Source organism: Oryctolagus cuniculus, chromosome 10, assembly GCF_051225735.1.
Source record: "Oryctolagus cuniculus isolate XC-2025 breed Fujian yellow rabbit chromosome 10, ASM5122573v1, whole genome shotgun sequence".
Classification (NCBI taxonomy): Eukaryota; Metazoa; Chordata; class Mammalia; order Lagomorpha; family Leporidae; genus Oryctolagus; species Oryctolagus cuniculus.
The window spans coordinates 113,674,554-113,693,987 of NC_142876.1; the positions used below are offsets into that span (position 1 = coordinate 113,674,554).

General features: G+C 42.9%; 1 non-coding gene across 1 annotated transcript; it reads left to right on the top strand.

The window, feature by feature from the left end:
• Positions 1-6,191: 6,191 nt before the first annotated feature.
• Positions 6,192-6,381, top strand: LOC149124426 (U2 spliceosomal RNA). Its single transcript, XR_016215181.1, has one exon. It is a non-coding gene; the product is annotated as a U2 spliceosomal RNA (small nuclear RNA).
• Positions 6,382-19,434: the final 13,053 nt, after the last annotated feature.

Below are 19,434 nucleotides of genomic sequence, written 5' to 3' on the forward strand. Positions count from 1 at the left end.
TTTCTGTTTCACTGTGGTGAGTTTAATTACAACGTGTCGTGGTGAGGATCTCTTTTGGTCATGTTTACTGGGGGTTCTATGAGCTTCCTGTACTAGGATGTCTCTGTCCTTCTGCAAACCCGGAAGGTTCTCTGCTAGTATCTCACTAAAAAGGCCTTCTAATCCTCTCTCTCTCTCCATGCCTTCAGGAACTCCTAGAACCCGAATGTTGGTTTTTTTAATAGTATCCTGTAGATTCCCAACAATATTTTTTAGATTTCTAATTTCCTCTTCTTTGCTTTGGTCTGACTGTATCCTTTCCTGTTCTCTGTCTTCTAAGTCTGATATTCTCTCTTCTGCTTCACCCATTCTGTTTTTAAGGCTCTCTAATGTGTTTGTCATTTGATCTATTGACCTCTTCATTTTGATGTCTCTTCACTATCACACTTTCCTGTTCTACTAGTTTCTGCATTTCATTTTGATTCTTCCTTAAAATTTCATTTTCATGAGAGAGATTTTCAATCCTGTCCAATAAGGATTTCTGTAGTTCAAGGATTTGCTTTTGAAAACTTCTAAATGTTCTTATCATAAATTTTTTGAAATCCGTATCTTGCATTTCTTCTATCTCATCATCTTCATAATCTTTGCTTGGGGTCTTTTGTTTATTTGGAGGCATCATAATGTCATCGTTGATCTTGTTCCCTCGATTTCTGTGTTTATTGCTTGGCATGGTTAATTCTGTTTCCCTCACTGTGAGTTTTTTTTTTTTTTATACCATGTCTGTGTTAAGTGGACTGCCTGCTGTTGGAGGAACCTTGGAGGCTTGAGATGGGTGTGGCCTGAGAGCTCTGCTTGGTTCTTCAGGGTTACAGGTGTGCAAAGGTGACACGCTCAGGTTATGCGTGGTAAATCTCTCTTTATTTATGTATTCATTTATTTTATTTTATTTTATTTTTTATTCGGGAGGTAAGTAATATTGCAAGGCTGAGCAGAATGGATGGTATTTAGCTTCAGCTGGCTTCTACCCAAAGAGTCTGTGCAGGCTCGGTTTCTCCTGTGGACTCCCACTGGGTTGCCTAGGCTACTGAATTGTAGCCTTAACTCTCCCCTTTTATTATGTATATCCCAGCTCTTTGTCTCTTGCTGGCCTTTGCAAGGTTGGCAGAGAGTGGAACTTGTCTGTACCAGTATGCCCCCACCTTTTTATTTATTTATTTATTATTTTTTCCTTCTCTCCTGTGGTCAGTCTGTTGAACTTTCCCGCTTCAATGCCCGCTTCCCTCTAAAATTCTGTCCGCCATTTCCCCGCAATGTCTCCGGTTACTGAGCTCACCTCCGCTTCCAGCGCCGATGTGTGGACTCGGAGCCCTGGGCGTCCCTCCTCTACCCGAGAGGATTATTTTTAACTTTATTTTAATGAATATAAATTTCCAAAGTACAGCTTATGGATTACAATGGCTTCCCCCCACCCCCATAACTTCCCTCCTACCCGCAACCCTCCCCTTTCCTGCTCCCTGTCCCCTTCCATTCACATCAAGATTCATTTTCAATTCGAGATGAGAGGATTTTAACATTCCTTGTCTGGATTTTGAGGAGCGCTGGTTTTTTGTTGTTGTTGTTCTGTTGTGTTTTCCCGCATACTATTTCCTGAGCCCTTATGAGTATGAAGCTAACTGAAAATACATCTTTGTAAATAAAAATTAAGAATGGGAACAGGAGAGGGAGAAGGAAGAAGGGTGGGAGGGAGGGTAGGATGGGAAGTATCTCTGTGTTCCTGAATCCATAGGTATGAAATACATGAAATTTGTATACCTTAAATAAAATTTAAGAAAAAAAAAAACCACGCCTGCTTATTTTTTTCTAAGGAAAGCTGCGGTTGTTACCGTGGCATTTACACAGGTAGGGCAGATGCGGTTAGGAAGGGCTATCAATTCTGGGCATGCTCAGATGGGCGCTCTCGCCTTGGCCCCCACGCACACGTGAGCGAGCCTGGGCGCAGAGCGCGGCGCCGAGGTAATTTGAAGGCCAGAGGCCTTGGGAGCCCAGGTGCTGGGGCAGGCGCGGGGCTCTGCTGGGCTGTGGGCCTAAGCTCCTCGCCCGGCGCGGTGACCTTCTCTCCACACCTGACCCTGGCTTCGCGAAGCCGCCGCCTGGAGGAGACTGCGACCTTCTGGGAGCACTGCGTCCCGGCCTCCGCGGGACGGCCTCAGAGATGGGGAGGACTGGTGCTGTTTGTGCGGCACCCGGCGGAGGTGCCCGGGTAGGTGGCGATGACCCGGCGGGCTGGCGGGCTGGTGGCGGGGTCGCGCGGGCCGGGCGGGCTGCTGCATCGCGCAGGCCGGGCGGGCTTCGGGCACAGTTTCGCCTGCAGCCTGGGCTCCGCGCCGCCACGCGGGCAGCGAGCTGGGACCGGGCTCTCGCGGCCCGGGGCGGCCTGGGGGCTCAGCTCCCTGCTTTGCGGCTCCGGGGGCAGGGACGCGGCCTGGCGACACAGATTGCGCGTTCTTGGCTGTGCCACGTCTGGACCAGGCCGAGGTGTTGACTTTCTTTTTTTTTTTCTTTTTTTCTTTTTTAACTTTTATTTAATGAATATAAATTTCCAAAGTATGACTTATGGATTACAATGGCTTCCCCCCCCCCCATACCGTCCCTCCCACCCACAACCCTCCCCTTTCCCACTCCCTCTCCCCTTCCATTCACATCAAGATTCATTTTCAATTATCTTAATATACAGAAGATCAGCTTAGTATACATTAAGTAAGGATTTCAACAGTTTGCTCCCACATAGAAACATAAAGTGAAAAATAATAGATGGTTTTTGAAATGATGATGAAATCAGATCAGACCTATTGTCATGTTTAATCCCAGTGAGAGTCAAGTTGGGAATTGATAATTTCTTTTTTTTTTATTTTTTATTTTTTTTTTACAGAAGATCAGTTTAGTATGCATTAAGTAAAGATTTCAACAGTTTGCACCCCCATAGAAACACAAAGTGAAATATATTGTTTGAGTACTCGTTATAGCATTAAATATCAATGTACAGCACGCTAAAAACAGAGATCCTACATGAGGAGTAAGTACACAATGACTCCTGTTGTTGACTTTACCACTTGACACTCCTGTCTATGGCATCAGTAATCTCCCTATGCTCCAGTCATGAGTTTCCAAGGCTATGGAAGCCCTCTGAGTTCTCCGACTCTTATCTTGTTTAGACAAGGTCATAGTCAAAGTGGAGGTTCTCTCCTCCCTTCAGAGAAAGGTACCTCCTTCTTTGAAGACCTGTTCTTTCCACTGGGATCTCACTCACAGAGATCTTTCATTTAGGTTTTTTTTTTTTTTTTTTTTTTTTTTTTTTGCCTGAGTGTCTTGGCTTTCCATGCCTGAAATAATCTCATGGGCTTTTCAGCCAGATCCGAATGCCTTTAGGGCTGATTCTGAGGCCAGAGTGCTATTTAGGACATCTGCCATTCTACGAGTCTGCTGAGTATCTCGCTTCCCATGTTGGATCACTCTCCCCTTTATTTATTCTATCGGTTAGTGTTAGCAGGTACTAGACTTGTTTATGTGCTCCCTTTGACTCTTAGTCCTTTCATTATGATCAATTGTGAACTGAAATTGATCACTTGGACTAGTGAGATGGCATTGGTACATGCCACCTTGATGGGATTGAATTGGAATCCCCTGGTATGTTTCTAACTCTACCATTTGGGGCAAGTCAGCCTGAGCATGTCCCAAATTGTACATCTCTTCCCTCTCTTATTCCCACTCTTATGTTTAACAGGGATCACATTTCAGTTAATTTTCAACACTTAAGAATAACTGTGTGATAATTACAGAATTAAACCAGTCATATTAAGTAGAACAGACAAAAAAAAAACTAAGAGGGATAATGTATTAAGTTGTTCCTTAACAGTCAGGGCTATGCTGATCAAGTCACCATTTCTCATAGTGTCCATTTCACTTCAGGAGGTTTCCTTTTTGGTGTTCAGTCAGTTGTCACCGATCAGGGAGAACATATGGTATTTGTCCCTTTGGGACTGGCTTACTTCACTCAGCATGATGTGTTCCAGATTCCTCCATTTTGTTGCAAATGACTGGATTTCGTTGTTTCTTACTGCGGTATAGTATTCTAAAGAGTACATATCCCATAATTTCTTTATCCAGTCTACTGTTGATGGGCATTTAGGTTGGTTCCAGGTCTTGGCTTTTGTGAATTGTGCTGCGATAAACATTAGGGTGCAGACTTTCTGTAGTTCTGAAGGCTTGGGTGGCGCGGAGTGAGGTCGGTGGGCTCTGCTGCCAGCGTCACGTGGGTTTTGGGGCGCAGTGGCCAGGAGTCTCGATTCTTTAAAATGGTCACACAGTGAGGGGATGGTCGCTTCTAAAATTCGCTTTTAACAAGCACGGTTTAATATTCCATGTATTTGAGAGGGAGAGCAGGAGGGGGGAGGAGTTGAAGGAGCCACCATCCCCTGGCCATATCCTGCAATGTTCCCAAAGACCTGGGTGTGGGGCAGCCAGGGCCTGGAAATGCAGTCCAGGTCTCCCCCGTGAGTCGCTTGAGCCATCACAGCTGCCCCCAGGTCTGCGTGGGCAGGAAGCTTGGAGTCAGCAGTCCACGCTGCCCTCCAGAGTGGGACACCCGTGTTGACCACCAGGCTGAGCACCTGCTCCTTGGCTCCGAAGTTCCCACGGAGAAGGTCTGTAACTGGGTAAATTCCCCAACCTAACTGAGAACTTTGCCTGCTGCGGTTGCATTTCAGGATATTTAGGAATTGGTTCCCAATAGGACAAAACCTTTTGATTGCTAGATTCCCAGCCAATGCCACTGACTTCTCCAGGTGAAAGGGCTTCGTTCAGACAGGTGCGTCTCATGGGGTGTGCTCCTGTGGCTGGGTTACTAGTTACAGCTCCTTTTAGCCTTCAAAATGCCTATGATACGTTTTGGTATTACAGAACCGCATTTCAAGCAAAGAGCTTTATTTCTGTTAATGTGTTTTTAATCGTCTTTCATTGTGCTATTATAATCACTATAGCTTTGCAGTATATTTTAAGCCACATACTGTGCTCTTTGTTCTGTTGGATTGTTTTTGCTGTTGGGTCTTTCATGCATCAGTGAAGAAGCAAAGTGACTCCATTTTAAAACAATAAAAAAAGCAGCCTCTGTTACCCATAGCAGACCTGGGTCCTTGTAAAAGCAGGCCTTCAGGCATTCTGGAGATATCAAAGCTTACCAGGGACAGGTAGCTTGGTAGACCAAGGACAGCAAAGCAGAGATTGCTAAAGAAAGTCACTCCCTGCGCCCAAAGCTTCCGTGCTGTTAGCCCCCGCTGTAACTCCCTGTACCCAGAGCTTCCATGCTGTATGTAACTCTTTTTTCCTGCTGATGTAGCCCTTTTTTCCTTTAAAAACTCTCCCAAAGACAGGGGCCTCACTGGGGCCTCACTCCTTCCTCCGCTGTGCCGTTCGGTTGGATGGAGTCCCTGTCGTGGCTTGTACTCCCAAATAAACCTTGCTTTTGCAGTTTGGTGTGATCGAGTCTCTGGGGGTCTCTGCGGGGATCTAATGATCTGGGAACAACCTATTTTTTGGTGCCCAACATCAGTAGTGTTTCTGGTTTTCTGGAATGTGCCCTTGGTAATTTGATGGAGACTGCATTGTGTCTGCATGTCAGTTTATATAATACGGACTTGTAAATGGTACTTACTCTTCCATTCCCTGCATATGGGAAGTTGTTCTATTTCTTCATGTCCTCTTCAATGCCTGTCACTAGTGATTCATAGTTGTAATTGTAGAGATCTTCTGCAGTACATTTGTTTTACAGTAAATTTGTTGAAAATTATTATCTTTTTAAAAGATTTATTAATTTGAAAGCAAAGGTAAAGAGAGGGAGAGACAGGAAAAGAGAGCTCTTCCATCTGCTGGTTCACTCTTCAGATGGCCACAATAGTCAGGGCTGGAGCAGGCTGAAGCCAGGAACCAGGAGCTTCATCTGGGTTTCCTAGATAGGTAGCAGTGGCCCAAGCACCAGGACCATGTTTCGATGTGTTCCCAGGGACATTAGAAGGAAGCTGGGTAGGAAGTGAAAGTAGCTGGGGTATGCACCAATGCCCATACATGATGCCAGCATCACAGGTGGTGGTAGTTTTATCTGCTACACCGTAACATGGGCCCCTTAATTATATTTTAATGACTATAATGATATCTGCTCTATCACTTCTCGGCCTTTTGGCTAAGATCAAGTGTAGCATCTGCTCTATGGTGATGTCTTCTCCCTAGTTCTGACTGGTGATCCATTCCTTTCTCCTATGTATTGATTCTAACAAGGATTTTATTTTCATCCTTGTAAAGATGATTGGCTTAATTTCTCTGTCAGTTTTTGAAAGTAGAAGCTCAGATAACCATCCAGAGACTGCTCTTTGTTGGAATATCATTTGATATTATCTATTTTCTTCTATGCAGTGCTTAGGCATCACACACATTGTGACATAGGTTTGCCATTTCGGGTCATTTACACAATTTCTGATTTCCCTTGGGATTGTTAGACTGCTGTGTTTTTTAGAAATGCACAGATTCATTCACAAATGTTTGAGGCTTCTCAGGATTCCTTTAGTTACTGATAGCTATTTGATTACCTTGTAGTTAAAGAATCTCACTTGTGTTAGTCAGACATTGAGACTTAGAGCTGGCTGCAGGACCAGAACATGGCCTATTACCACAACTACATATCTCATCCCAGGTTAGGTGTCCCAGCTTTAAGTGAATGATATCAATGCATCGGCACATGCTGCAGCAGCTCTATGTGTCAGATGACAACAGTGACTATGGGGCTAAAATTTCCTTAAAAGTAAACAAACTGAGCATTTTAGTGGTTGCCTCCTACTTGCTGCCAAAGATCAAAGAGGTCATTTTATATCTGATGAGAATATTGAGTGATGAGACAGTGGTGCAGTGGGTAGGTGTGATAATGAAAACCCAGGTGTGCTTTTTCTTGAACCTAAAGCAGGTCAGCGAGTGCTGGACCTCATGGTGGTCATGCATCATCTCAACTCCTGTTTCACTCACGCTGCAGATGGGAGAACAGCTGTGCCCTTGCCTCCTTCCTTTGTATTTGAGCTCTGTCACTCACAGGGCCACAAGCACCTGCTCTGGGTCCTGTGACTGGGTCAATTCCCCAGTGTTTCCTATGCCCCTTTCTTGTCCTTCTATCCTGTGTATGTCCTCAGATCACATCTCCATCTTGAAAACTCACATGTGTTTAGTCACTTAAAGTTTGTAACTCAAGACAAGCTCTAGTTATTATGCATCTGATTTGAATTGGACTCTTGGGTTTACCCAATACTTGTTGTAGGGTTAAGTTACCTATTTTTTACATGTCAACATGCAACAACATAAGTAGTTTAACAGAAAAAACCCTGAACTCCATAAATATCTGTGAACCTGGAGAGCACATCTTGTACACAACCATTAATCATTTTGAGGTCAAATATTTACTCATCTAAAGACATGTTAATTATTGAACAGTTTTTTAAATATTTAAGGTATCCAGATTTCATGCAATTTCCATGTACAGATTCAGGAACCTAATGATAATTTCCACCCTATCCTCTCTCTCACCTCTCCTCCTACCCTTCTTCTCCATCCTCTCCAGTTATCATTCTTAAATTTAACAAATATCTACGTTAGCTTTATACTTATATGTCAAAAAAACACTAAGTAGAGTTCAACAAATAGTATGAAGAAAAAAACCACTGTTCCTCAAAGTCGAGAGAAGGGCTACGAAAAATTATTGAATCTCAAAGTGTAAATTTCACTCCTGTAGATGACATTTAAGTACTGTATTGGTTATTCCAGATCAGGGAAATCATAAGGTATTTGCCTTTTTGGGACTGGATTATTTGACTAAGAATCGTAGTTTCCAGGTGCATCCATTTTGTTGCAAATGACAGGATTTCATGGTTTTTTTTTTTATTGCTGTGTAGTGTTTCATAGTGTGTATGTATCATAATTTCTTTATCCAGTCTTCATTTGGTAGACATCTGGGTTAAATGTATATCTTGGCTTTTGTGAATTGAGCTGCAGTGAACATAGGTGTGCAGATATCTCTTTAATATGCTGATTTATCTTCATTTCGTTAAATTTTCAGGGGTGGGATGGTTGGGTCATTCAACATTGGTTGTATCAGTTTACATGTCACCAGCTGTGGAGTAGGCTACCTTTCCCACCACATGCTTGCCAGCCTTATTTGTTTGTTGATGTCTGTATGACAGGCATTTTAAATGGGGTGATGTCAAATCTCTTTGTGCTTTTCATTTACATCTCCCTGATGGCTAGTGATCCTGAGCATTTTTTTATGTGTCTTTTGGCCATTTGAGTTTTGCCTCTTGAAAAAATACTTACTTAATTCCTTTACCCATTTCTTGGCTGGATTGTTGTGTTGTTGAAGTTGAGTTTCTTGAGCTCTTCATAGATTCTGGATATTAATCCTTTTTCAATTGGCATGTTGGCAAATATTTTCTCCCATTCTCTCAGTTGATTCTTCACTTTGCTGAGTATTTCTGCAGTGCAGAAGCTTCTTAGTTTGATGTAATCCCATTTGTTAATTTTGACTTTGACTTCTTCTGGCTCTGTGGTCTATTCCAATCAGGACATTGGCATAGGAAAAGACTTAAGAGTTTCTCCAGTGTTCTCTAGTAATCTGGTGGTAGCAGGTTGTAGATTTAGGTCTTTGATTCACTTTGAGTGGACTTTTGTGTAAGGTGGAGGTCCTGCTTCATTTTTCTGCATGTGGAAATCCAGTTTTCCCAGCACGATTTGTTGAAGAGACTGTCCTTGGTCCAGGGAATAGTTTTAGCTCCTTGTTTGAATATAAGTTGGGTGTAGATGCTGGATTGATACCTGGCATTTCTGTTCTGTTCCATTGGTCTATGTAGCTGTTTTATTTTAACTAGTACCAGGCTGTTTGAATTAGAACTTCCTTGTAGTAAGTCTCAAATTTGGTGTTGTGATGCCTGTTGCTTTGTCTTTGCTGTATAAGATTGCTTTAGCTATCCAGGGTCTCTTGTGTTTTCATAGGAATTTTACCATTGGTTTTTCTAGATCTAAGAGGAATGTCATTGGTATTGTGATTGGGGTTACATTGAATCTGTAAATTGCTTTCAGCAGTATGCACACTTTGATCATACTGTTTCCTCTGTGCTTTGAGCCCTGGACTCTGAGAGGCTGAGCACACCTCAGCGTCAAAGATGGGTGCTGAGCCCCTGTCAGTCCTCCAGCCAGGCTCAACATTAGTGGGGAATGTGGATTTTTTTTCATCTGGTAAAATCCCTGGATCACATGCATGCAGAATACCAGCACGACCCTGCTTGTTTCACAATCATGTTGGGCATTTACAAGAGTTTCTTCAGCTGGGACTAACATTGGAAAGGTTGCCTCTCCCCATCTGTTGCCAGATGAGTGCATGGGAATTGCTGCCATTGCCTGTGCTGATGAGATGGCGACTGTCCCTGAAGCAGCTGCTTCAAAATGGCACCCACCCTCTGGCAGCTGGTTGATGTACGCTGTTGTTAGGGTTATGGGAAGAGAGAGATGTGCCCCTATTCTTCTCTGCTGGTTGAGTAAGAACTGTGTTCCCCTCAGGGCTGTGGACTGGACTCCAATTGGAGTCTGCTGTGTCACTGTAGCTGTAACTACAGTAGCCTGGGCTACTACCATCTGATCTCATCTTGATCTCCAGAGCTGGTGCTTTCTGCAGCTCAGGGCTATTGGGTTCGTTTGTTTTGTGCATGCTTGTTGTGGTGCCTGTGCAGCCTGCACACAGATCCACAGCATCGCTCTTCCTTCCACAGAATGTACACTGTGGTTGTCCCTCCAACTATCCCATGAGAATGAACAGTCTCCACTTTTTTAAAAACCATTTTCTCCTAGCCTAGAAAAGGCTTCCCTGTTCCTATTCTTTCTTGAAATCAGGCATTAATGAAAAATTAAACACTTGCATGCCTTTCCAACATGGATTTGAAAAACTGGATCATTTGCTTTTCACTACTGATGAACAACAAAGGTCCAGTGGTGGCATAGCCATTGCACACCAACAAATGGATGCACAGGCAAACTGGGTCACTGTTCCACCACATCCCTGAGAAGGAGTACACAATGCAGTCCATCAAGTACAGGAGCACAAAGATGACATGAGCAGCAGGATGGTCTGGGTGGCCCTGTGCTCTGGGGAGGCTCTTGGAGAGAGGCTGGTGCTGTGAAGATGCTGGGACCACCTCTTGTGCTTGCACAGGGAGTCACCATGTACCCACTTGAGACTTCCATGAGCCCTAAGAGGGAGGCATCCCAGAAGATCCACAATATGGAAAATGTGTACCTGGAAAGTAGCTCAGGGCCCAAAGATAGCAGGATTTAGTGACAAACATAAGACTGTGGGATGTACAATTTTTTGGTGTCAACTGTGGAGGTTAAGAAATGAGCGCTGATGGACAAATTGAAGACCCATAGGAAGAGAAACCCAGACATGTTTTGATGTGAGGATGTGTGCTGAAACTTTGCTAAACAGGAGCTCCTGGGGCTGAGGGTGACAGCCTGGAGGACACTCAGCAGGCAGGTGGTGCTCAGGGAGAGGCTCCGTGTCACCTGGTATGAGTAGATGACAACTTTACACATGATGTCATCCCATACCTCCTGAGACTCAAAAATGTCTGTGGCTATGACCCCCACAGTGATCAGCATCAGCAGGTGGATGAGGGCCAGGTGCCCAATGGTCAGGTCTGTGGGCCTGGGCCTGTGCTTGAGAAAGAACGAGAGGATTTGGAAGAGAAGGAAGGCGTTGGCTATGATCCCAATGCTGACTTCAGGATAAAAAACATTCCTTACGGCAATAAAACTAGAAAATAAATCTTTTTGCTCATTTTTAAAGGGGAAAAACATAGAGTAAGTCTGTTGAAAAAGTAAGAAAAAAATGGTTAATCTCGAGTATTACTTCATTTATCAGTTGTGACCACAGCTACTGTTCATGGAGATATCTGGATTAATCTCTGTACATCCTTTTTCACTTGGGAATACTTCAGTCTACCTCAGACTATCTTGGAAGCCACTGTGTTCCTAGCTGCACACCTGCCCATCATGATTGGAGCGTACAGCCCTTTCTGGACTCCCACAGGACCTGGACAATAAAGTGGTCACTAGATTAAAGGTTGTTTCATGATTTTTACCTTACTTTTAGTTTTTCACCTGAAGGGCAGTGAGTTCCTTCCCTTTGCATCTGCAGAATCCTCATAAAGTTCTGGATCCACAGTAGGAATGAACTCTCATAAGAATTTTAGGAAAGTAGGAATGAGATATTCATATGCAGTAAGTGGCAAGGGTCTGTCTATGCATGGAACTGTCTTACGTCTCTGTTAGGTTTATATTCAGTTATTTCCAGAGAAATTTTCTTAACACTTGAGAGTTAACATAAATGTGAGTTAGTGTGTGCTCTGAATTTAATTGTATCACCTGACGTTCACTCAACATGTGATGCTCTGTATGGGTAAGCGTGTCCCTTATTAGAGATGCTGTGTGTGCAAGGGTGTTACATATGTGTGTGAACAGGTGCAGGTCCTGTTACATACGTGTGAGAACAGGTATATGTCCTGTTACATACATGTGTGAACAGGTGCAGGTTCTGTTACATATGTGTGTGAACAGGTGTAGGTTCTATTACATACGTGTGTGAACACGTGCGGGTAACAATAGTCTCTGCAGAAACTGCAGGCACTGCTGTCCCTGTGATGGTCTCCTCCTCTCACCTTGAGAGAGTGCTGTCCCCTCATATTTTTTAATAGAAAGCTTTTATTTAATAAATACAAATTTCATAAGTGCACCTTTTGGGTTATAGTGGTTGTTCTCTAATTTGCCTGCTCTGTCCTTGCCTGGAGGAGCAGGGTCTGAACACCTTCTGTTCCATGGTTCCTTCCTGCTCCATTCCTGCCTCATAGAAATCACAGTGGATATGTTCACAGTCTATGTAGACGGATGATTCTTTTCTACAGAAATGATGATGGGACAAAGTTCTAAACAGTCTTTTGTGTCTTTCCTGTACCTAAAAAGAAACTCAACTGTTTACTATGTATCTATTTCACATAAGCTAGGCAAAATATTCTGATAGTGTTTTAAAATAATAACATTTAATAAAAAATAATTTAAGGTAATGCTTTAGAAAATTGCATAAAATTACTAGGAAAGGAAAATCTCCTTTTTCTCTCCATCTCTCTGTAACCCTTCCTTTCAAGTAAATTAATTAATCTTTAAAAACCATCAAAGTTCTATACTTCTATTTTCTTATATGTTGAAATATTTGAGAATTTCCTTTAAGTTATTGGAAATAGGTATAAATGTTTAAAATCTTGTTGTTTTTTTTTAAAATTTGAACTACATATATATGAAAGGTCTTTAAAACTTAAAGTGCATATAGAATATGTATAGATTTCAAAATATTCTGTTTAACCAAAATATGGTTACCTTTTAATTCTGTGGTCCTCGCATGCTTTGAAGTTCTCTTGGGTGTACTGTGCTTTAACTCAGATTTAAAAATATAACTGTATCTGATATAAGTATGGACATATAATATTAGAACACTGATCTGCCAGCTTCCTCATTATTGGTAAGTTGGGGTTGGTGGACAACAGAAGTTGAGTGTTTGTCAGGGGCGTGTGTAAGAAAAGGCAGGACAGATGATGCCACAAAGTAGGGATCATATCAGGAAGTACCATTCTCATGGATCATTCTTCAAACCACTGGAAAAGCCTTGCTTTGCCTATGGACGAAATTCCCCAGAAGGAGCTGAAAGACATCTCCTTCTTTCCCAGGGTAGTGATCAGGAAGAAGACACATTTGGATGCATCCAGGGTACCCACTGATGGTGTCTCTGTGGAGGATCAGGAGAGACGGCTGAAGACAGGAGTGTTCTCCCCCAGCTGTGACCTCACAGTGCTGAGTGCACACTGCAGCTGTCATTGCCAGATGTTTACATTTTTATTTTATGCACTCATTGAAAGGAAGCTAAATATATCTAATACCTGGTACTGTGTTATTTTATGAGAAAACATTCCTTAAGATGTGAACATTTCAGAAAAGAAAGTGTAGAAATGCTGTCAGCTAGTTCTCCCCAGCTGTGCCTGCTCACACAGCCCTGAGTAGCACACATGGAGTAGGAGAGTAGAGGATGGTACAGAAGTCTTTGCATAGCAGGAGAAGCCAGTAGACCCTCCTCCAGCACAGCTCCTAGGAATGGCAATGCTGACACCACACCTGCTCTCCTGATGCACCAAGCCCAAAATCTATTTTCCACACAGGAGACAGCAACCTGCCCTCAGAGAGACCTGAAGTTCTGAATACAGTGACATAAAGCACAGGCAAATCCTGTGGAAGAAAGTCCTGCAAGAGTTCTCATTCGCACAGGTTGCACCATGGGAGAGGAAGGGAAAGGCTAAGTGAGCAGGTTAGGAGAACAAAACATGCACAGAATAAGAAAGTCAACAGGAAGTCAGCATTTCACTGAATGCTCACTGCCAGGAGTTGGCAGAACTGATTGTGAAGTCTGATGCTCCGTGAGCAAATTAGCAATGTTAGGACTGTGTGCCACCCCAGTAAACAGCAGTCACTTCTGACACTGCATTTACCCCAGTCAGGCAGTCTTACCACACACTGCACCATCAGATGGGCCAGGCACAAGGTGTTACTGATCATGTCAATGCACCCGAGCCAGTGAACAGGAGAGAACTGGCAGTGGTAACAGGATGAGGAAAACCCTCTGCAGGCCCCAGTGCGGGCTTTCTGCCTAGGAGTTAATAGGTGGACAGAGACAGGGTGAGGGAGGAAGAGAGGGAGGGTGTGTCAGTTCTGTCACCTGGAGCATAAGCGTGGTCCTGCATCTCTCTCAGGACTGTATTAATGGATATGAACTAGGATTCATGTCTGCTCATTCTAATGTACCTTGGATATATGAGAGAGCTCACCTTTGTTGTTACCATAGTTTGTCTTCACCACATGGTCGACATAAAAGCTCTCTGGTGGGTGGCACTGACCACACATGGTGCATGTATGTTAGGGACTGTGTGTGTATGGAGCTGCATGTTCTCTTCGTGTACAACTCGAGCTGGAGGGTTATGAGATCTATGAAAAAACAGCTGACAGCAGCCAGCAGAGGCAAAGTTCTCCCAAATTATCCTCCTAACAAAAAAGAATGATTACTTAGCATTTTTCTGTTCTAGTAAATCATGATATGTATATAGCAGGCACAACATTTCTTGTATCATCAGTATATCAAATTGGGGGAAAACTTAATTCAAGCATGGACATCAAGGAATATGAAACTATTTCTTTTAGAATTTCTTCCTAACAAAATTTCCTCAATATTTTATTAAATGTTAAAAGTTTAGTTTCTACTTTTTAATTTTATATTAACTTTTATTTAATAAATATAAATTTCCAAAGTACAGCTTTTGGATGATTTCTTCAGTATTTATCATCAGTGATACACGAGGACTTTTTCATGGATAGAGTAGTTATTAGGACACTTATTTCTGACATACTGTTATTCTAAAATTCAGAGAAAGGGAGAATTAAGTGTCCTATCTTCATCACTCCATTGTCATTCAGTGTAGTGGAGCCTCATTTCCCCATCCTCTGGTTTGGACTTGCTGCACATCCCGAGAGCTGACTTCATCAATCTGAACTGTGTGAAATTGCAGCCAGGACAAGAAAGCCCTCTGTGAGAACACACTGGGAGGAAGCAGAGGGATAACTTTTATCAAACATTCCCATTTGCTAAAAAAGGCTTAAGGTACTTTTCAGGACAAACTTTAAAGTGGTGTAAAATGACAGCTCAGTGTCCTGCAGATGAAAGAATAAAGCTGATAACTGAATGGAAACTGAGAATTCCACTTGTCCCGCGTGAGGTGTGGTTAGAAACAAGAACTGTCGTAGTAAGAAAATGGTTGGAAAATGTGCACTTCGTCAAGAGATAAACCAAGCTAGTGGATGTCATGTCACGGAAAGAAATGAATGTGAAACTGAAATTGATCAGTTGACTGTTTCATATGGAAAAATGTGCTAATTTTATGGGTTTCCAAATTAAAAGAGCAAATATCCCGAGAAGTAAATGTTCTCACTGGATCAGAGAGAACACTGCTGAGCTGTGGAGGACTGTTGGAGCCCACGTCTCCTCTGAGGCTGCTGCAAACTTCATTGTAGCCACATTTGCACCCATTCATACCCTGCCTAGGAACCACCGCACCCTGATTGCCCATCCATGGAATAATGAGCCACTTACCCAGGATGACAGCTGGGGGATTCCATGCACCTGAGAGCACCCTGCAGGGTTTTAAGGAAAAGACTCTCTGATCTCATCTCTCTGTGGATCTTCATTGTGGTTTCTGGGGAAAGGTGATGGATCCCACTGGGAGCACAGAACACAGAATCCCCAGTGGAACCTGTCATCTGTCTCTCCATTTTCCTGTATTAACCCCTGGATAATAGCAATCTGGGGAGAGGTGAGCTCAAAACTTTCTTCTGAGTTTCCTGACACTTGAGTGAGGGTCAGAAGGGGCCCAGCCCTGTAGACAACACCAATTTCTCCCAGTTTTATCCTGAGAGCCCCTTAGTCCAAACCATTCAACAGCACAGTGCCCCTTCCCCTGGCTGAGAGACCCCTGGTTTCCTCCATGACTTCCCTGATGCTGAGGGTCCCCTCCATTCAGTCTGGGGGTGGCCTGGTCAAGGCATCCATTCATACACACAGCACCTGGTTTCTGTGTGGCATTAGACACATATTCTATGATATCCAAGCTCTTAGTTTCAGTTTTCAAGCTCTGTCTCAGATCAACTAAGATAGAAAAAGATCTACGATGGCAGTGGGTGAAAACAAATTCCTTTGGAGACAGTTTTGTTTTTTGGTGACCTAGTGACCCCTGCTGTGTCCCTGTATGTGATGCAAGTATGCAGCCCCTGTCTGGTGATGGCCCAGACCCTGCAGGAGACAAAGCTCACACTCCTGCCCTCCGTGCACCGTGTGGCTGATGTGCTGAGAAGTCCATGCCCTGAGCCCTCCAGGGCAAGGAAAATGAGGACAGAGTGATGATGGAGCAGAGTGGGGGAGCCAGGATTCCCTGGCATTGAAGGAGCCCCAGGCTTTAGATGTGATTGTGCTCCCAAAATAGAGATGTCATACAGTTTTATCTGAAGCAACCCTGTGTTCACGTATTTAAATTTGTTAGGAAGGGAACACTTAGAAAAGTGTCTGTTCAACAGTTCAGTGCATTAAAAGCAAAATGCCCAGGAAACAGTGTTGCTCACCCAGCTTGTCCACCAAGCAGAGCAGTGAGACTGTGGGTTTAATACAACATGTGTCCATCCATAGCCTGGGATCACTTGGGCTGTGATGGGTGAGATCCACCACCCCATTCTGCCCTGGCCTTTTCTGATCAGGGATATGGCTCATTAGGTCCATGGCTGCTGACCTGACAGACTCAGTGGCCATGGAACCCATAGGCGTGGTGACCCCTATGCCAGGCATGAAGTCCTGTTCTCCCTCTGCACATCCAGTTGACTCAGCAGCTGGCTGAGTGGGCTTTTACTCCAACAACCACCTGCCAACAGTAATTATTAGAAGCCTACATTGGCTTATTTTCGAGTTTGGACAGTTTTTTCTCTGTCACTCTGCTTTTTGAAAGGTTGAATGGCTTTATAGCTTACTATGACATACATGGCTGATAGCAAATTCCTCATTGCAAGACTATGATGGAGCAGACAGAGGAGTGAGCACCAGGACATCTGTGGGCTGAAAATGTGCTCACAGATGAGCACCACAGTGCACCTGCTCCAGTCACCCATAGCCTTTGGGCAATCTGGACGAAGTTTTCTTAAAATTGTGTATTTTCTTAATTTGAAAGGCAGAGAAAGATCTGCCGTCTACTGGATCACTCCTCAAATGCTTGTAATAGTTTAGGCTGGGTGAGGCAGAAGCCGGGACCTGGAACTCAGTCCTTGTCTCCTTTGTGGGTCACAGGGATCTACTTGCATGAGCTGTCACCTGCTTCTCAGCAGGAAGCTAGAATTGGAAACAGAATGCGAACGCAAGCCCTGTTTTTCTGACATGGGTTGCAGATGTCCCAACTGATTTCTTTTTTATTTTCATTTCAAAGGCAGAGTTACAGAGAGGGGGGATACGGAGAGGGGGTGGTGCTAGGGGAAGGAGGAGATCAGTTGGCTGTATATGTGTATTTTCATTTCCATGGTCTGTCTTCTCTTCCACTGGTCTACCTGTCTGCTTTGATTACTGCAGCTTTACAGTACCTCTTATGATCAGGTAATGTGATGCCTTCTGCTGTGTCCTTTGCATTCAGGAATGCCTGACTGTTGGGGCCTTTCATTCCTACTTACACATTTAGTAATTTTCTTTTTCTAGTTCTGGGAAAAACATCAGTGTTACCTTAGGGAGTGGGTTGAATCAATAAATCAGTTTGTACAGTATGGATTTTTCTGATATATATTGCTTAAATCCATCAATTCTTTGTATCCTTTTCACATTCATTTGCCAATGTAATATAGCTTTCATTGTAAGGCCTTTTATACCTAAGATTTATGCTATTTTATTTTTTGTAGTGTGTGGAAATGGTATTGTTTACTTTTTCAGATAACTTGTCATTCATGTGTAACAATGATATTGATTTTTGTACAATTACATAATATCCTGCAACTTGCTGTATTTCTGAGTTTTAACTGCTTTTGGTGGTGTGCATAGGTTTTCCATAGATAATGTCATGTTATCTGCATGCGTGTGCACACATATACACACACTTGAAAAGTTTTTGAAAAATGGAATTCAAAGTTTGTTTTTGCTGAAATCCATGCATTGCTTTTGTCACGTGCTTTTCTGTGAATGTTTTGAACACCCCTTACAAAGCTGCTCTGAATATCTACCTACACATTTGTTTGAACCCATCTTCTACTGCTTTCACAGGCCATAGCAGAGAGCTGGATCAGAAGAGGAGAAGCCAGGGTTAGAACCAGTGCCCATATGGGATGCAGGTGCTTCAGGCCAGGGCTTTAACCCACTGCACCACAGCACTGGCCCCGATAAAGTTGTTTTTTGAAAAATATATTTATTATTATATAAAGAGAACAGATTTCATTGCAGTTCTTAGATGCAAGTCTAATAATATAATGATAGTTCTTTTCCTCTCCTTCCAATTTTTTTTGAAGTTTTGCATTAACATTTTCAGTTTACTTTACAATCGTGGGCTTACTGCTCCACTAAATGAAGAGTATAGCAAAAGTGAAAAACAGAAAGACTTGTGCTAAGCAGGAATATAGGCAAGGGCTATAAATAGTAATTAGATCCAAGATGTCAGTTTCACTCATATATGTAATGTTTTTCAAGGGCACTCCATATGTTAGCTACCACATATCAGAGAATACTGGTCACATTAGTCTTTTCGGATTTGATATTTCACTAAGCATAAAAGCATCCAGTTGCATTAATTTTCTTGTAAAAGACAAGATTTCACTTTTAAGGCTGAGAAGTATTCAATCGTGTATATGTAACAAATGTTCCTTACCCAGTCACCAGTGTATGGACACATAAGTTGATTGTGTGTCTTAGCTATTGGGAATTGAGCTGCAGGAAACATTTGCATGCTGATTGAATGTCCTTTCGGTAAATTCCCAGGAGTACGATAGCTGGATCATGTGTTAGATAGATATTCAAGTCTCAGAAAGTTCAGTACTGTCTTTCATACTGTTTGTACTAGTTTACATTCCCACATATGGTTAATTAGGGTATATTCCCCCCACCCCATGTCCTCATGAGCATTATTGCTTTTGATTTCTACCGTTGGGATTTTGATTTGCATTTCTGTGATGGCTAGTGATCCTTGGCAGTTTTTCATGTGTGTTGGCCAGTTGGATTTCATCCTTGGAAAATTGTTCATGTCCTTTGTCCATGTCTTAACTGGATTGTTTCCTTAGTTGTCGTTGTTGAGTTTGTTGAGCTCTTTCTATATCCTGCATATTGATCCTTTATAAGATGCACAGTTTGAAAATATGTTCTATTCTGTTGGTTGCCTCTTCACTTTGTTGAGTGTTTCCTTGGCTATACAGAAGCTTCTTAACTTGAAGTAATTCCATTTGTCTATTTTTGTTTCTGTTGCCTGTGCTTCTCTGGTCTTATCTAAAAAGTCTTTGCCTGGGCCTCTATATTGCATCATTTTCACCTATTACTTTGATGGTTTCAGGTCTTGGGTGTAGGTCCCTTGATGCACTGTGAGTTGATTTTTACATAGGATGTAAGGGAAGGGTGTTGTTTTCTATTTCTGCATATAGAGGTCCAGTTTTCCAACACCATTCGTTAAAGAGACTCCTCTTTGTCCAGAGAATGACTTCAGCTCATTTGTCAAAGGTTAATTGGCTGTA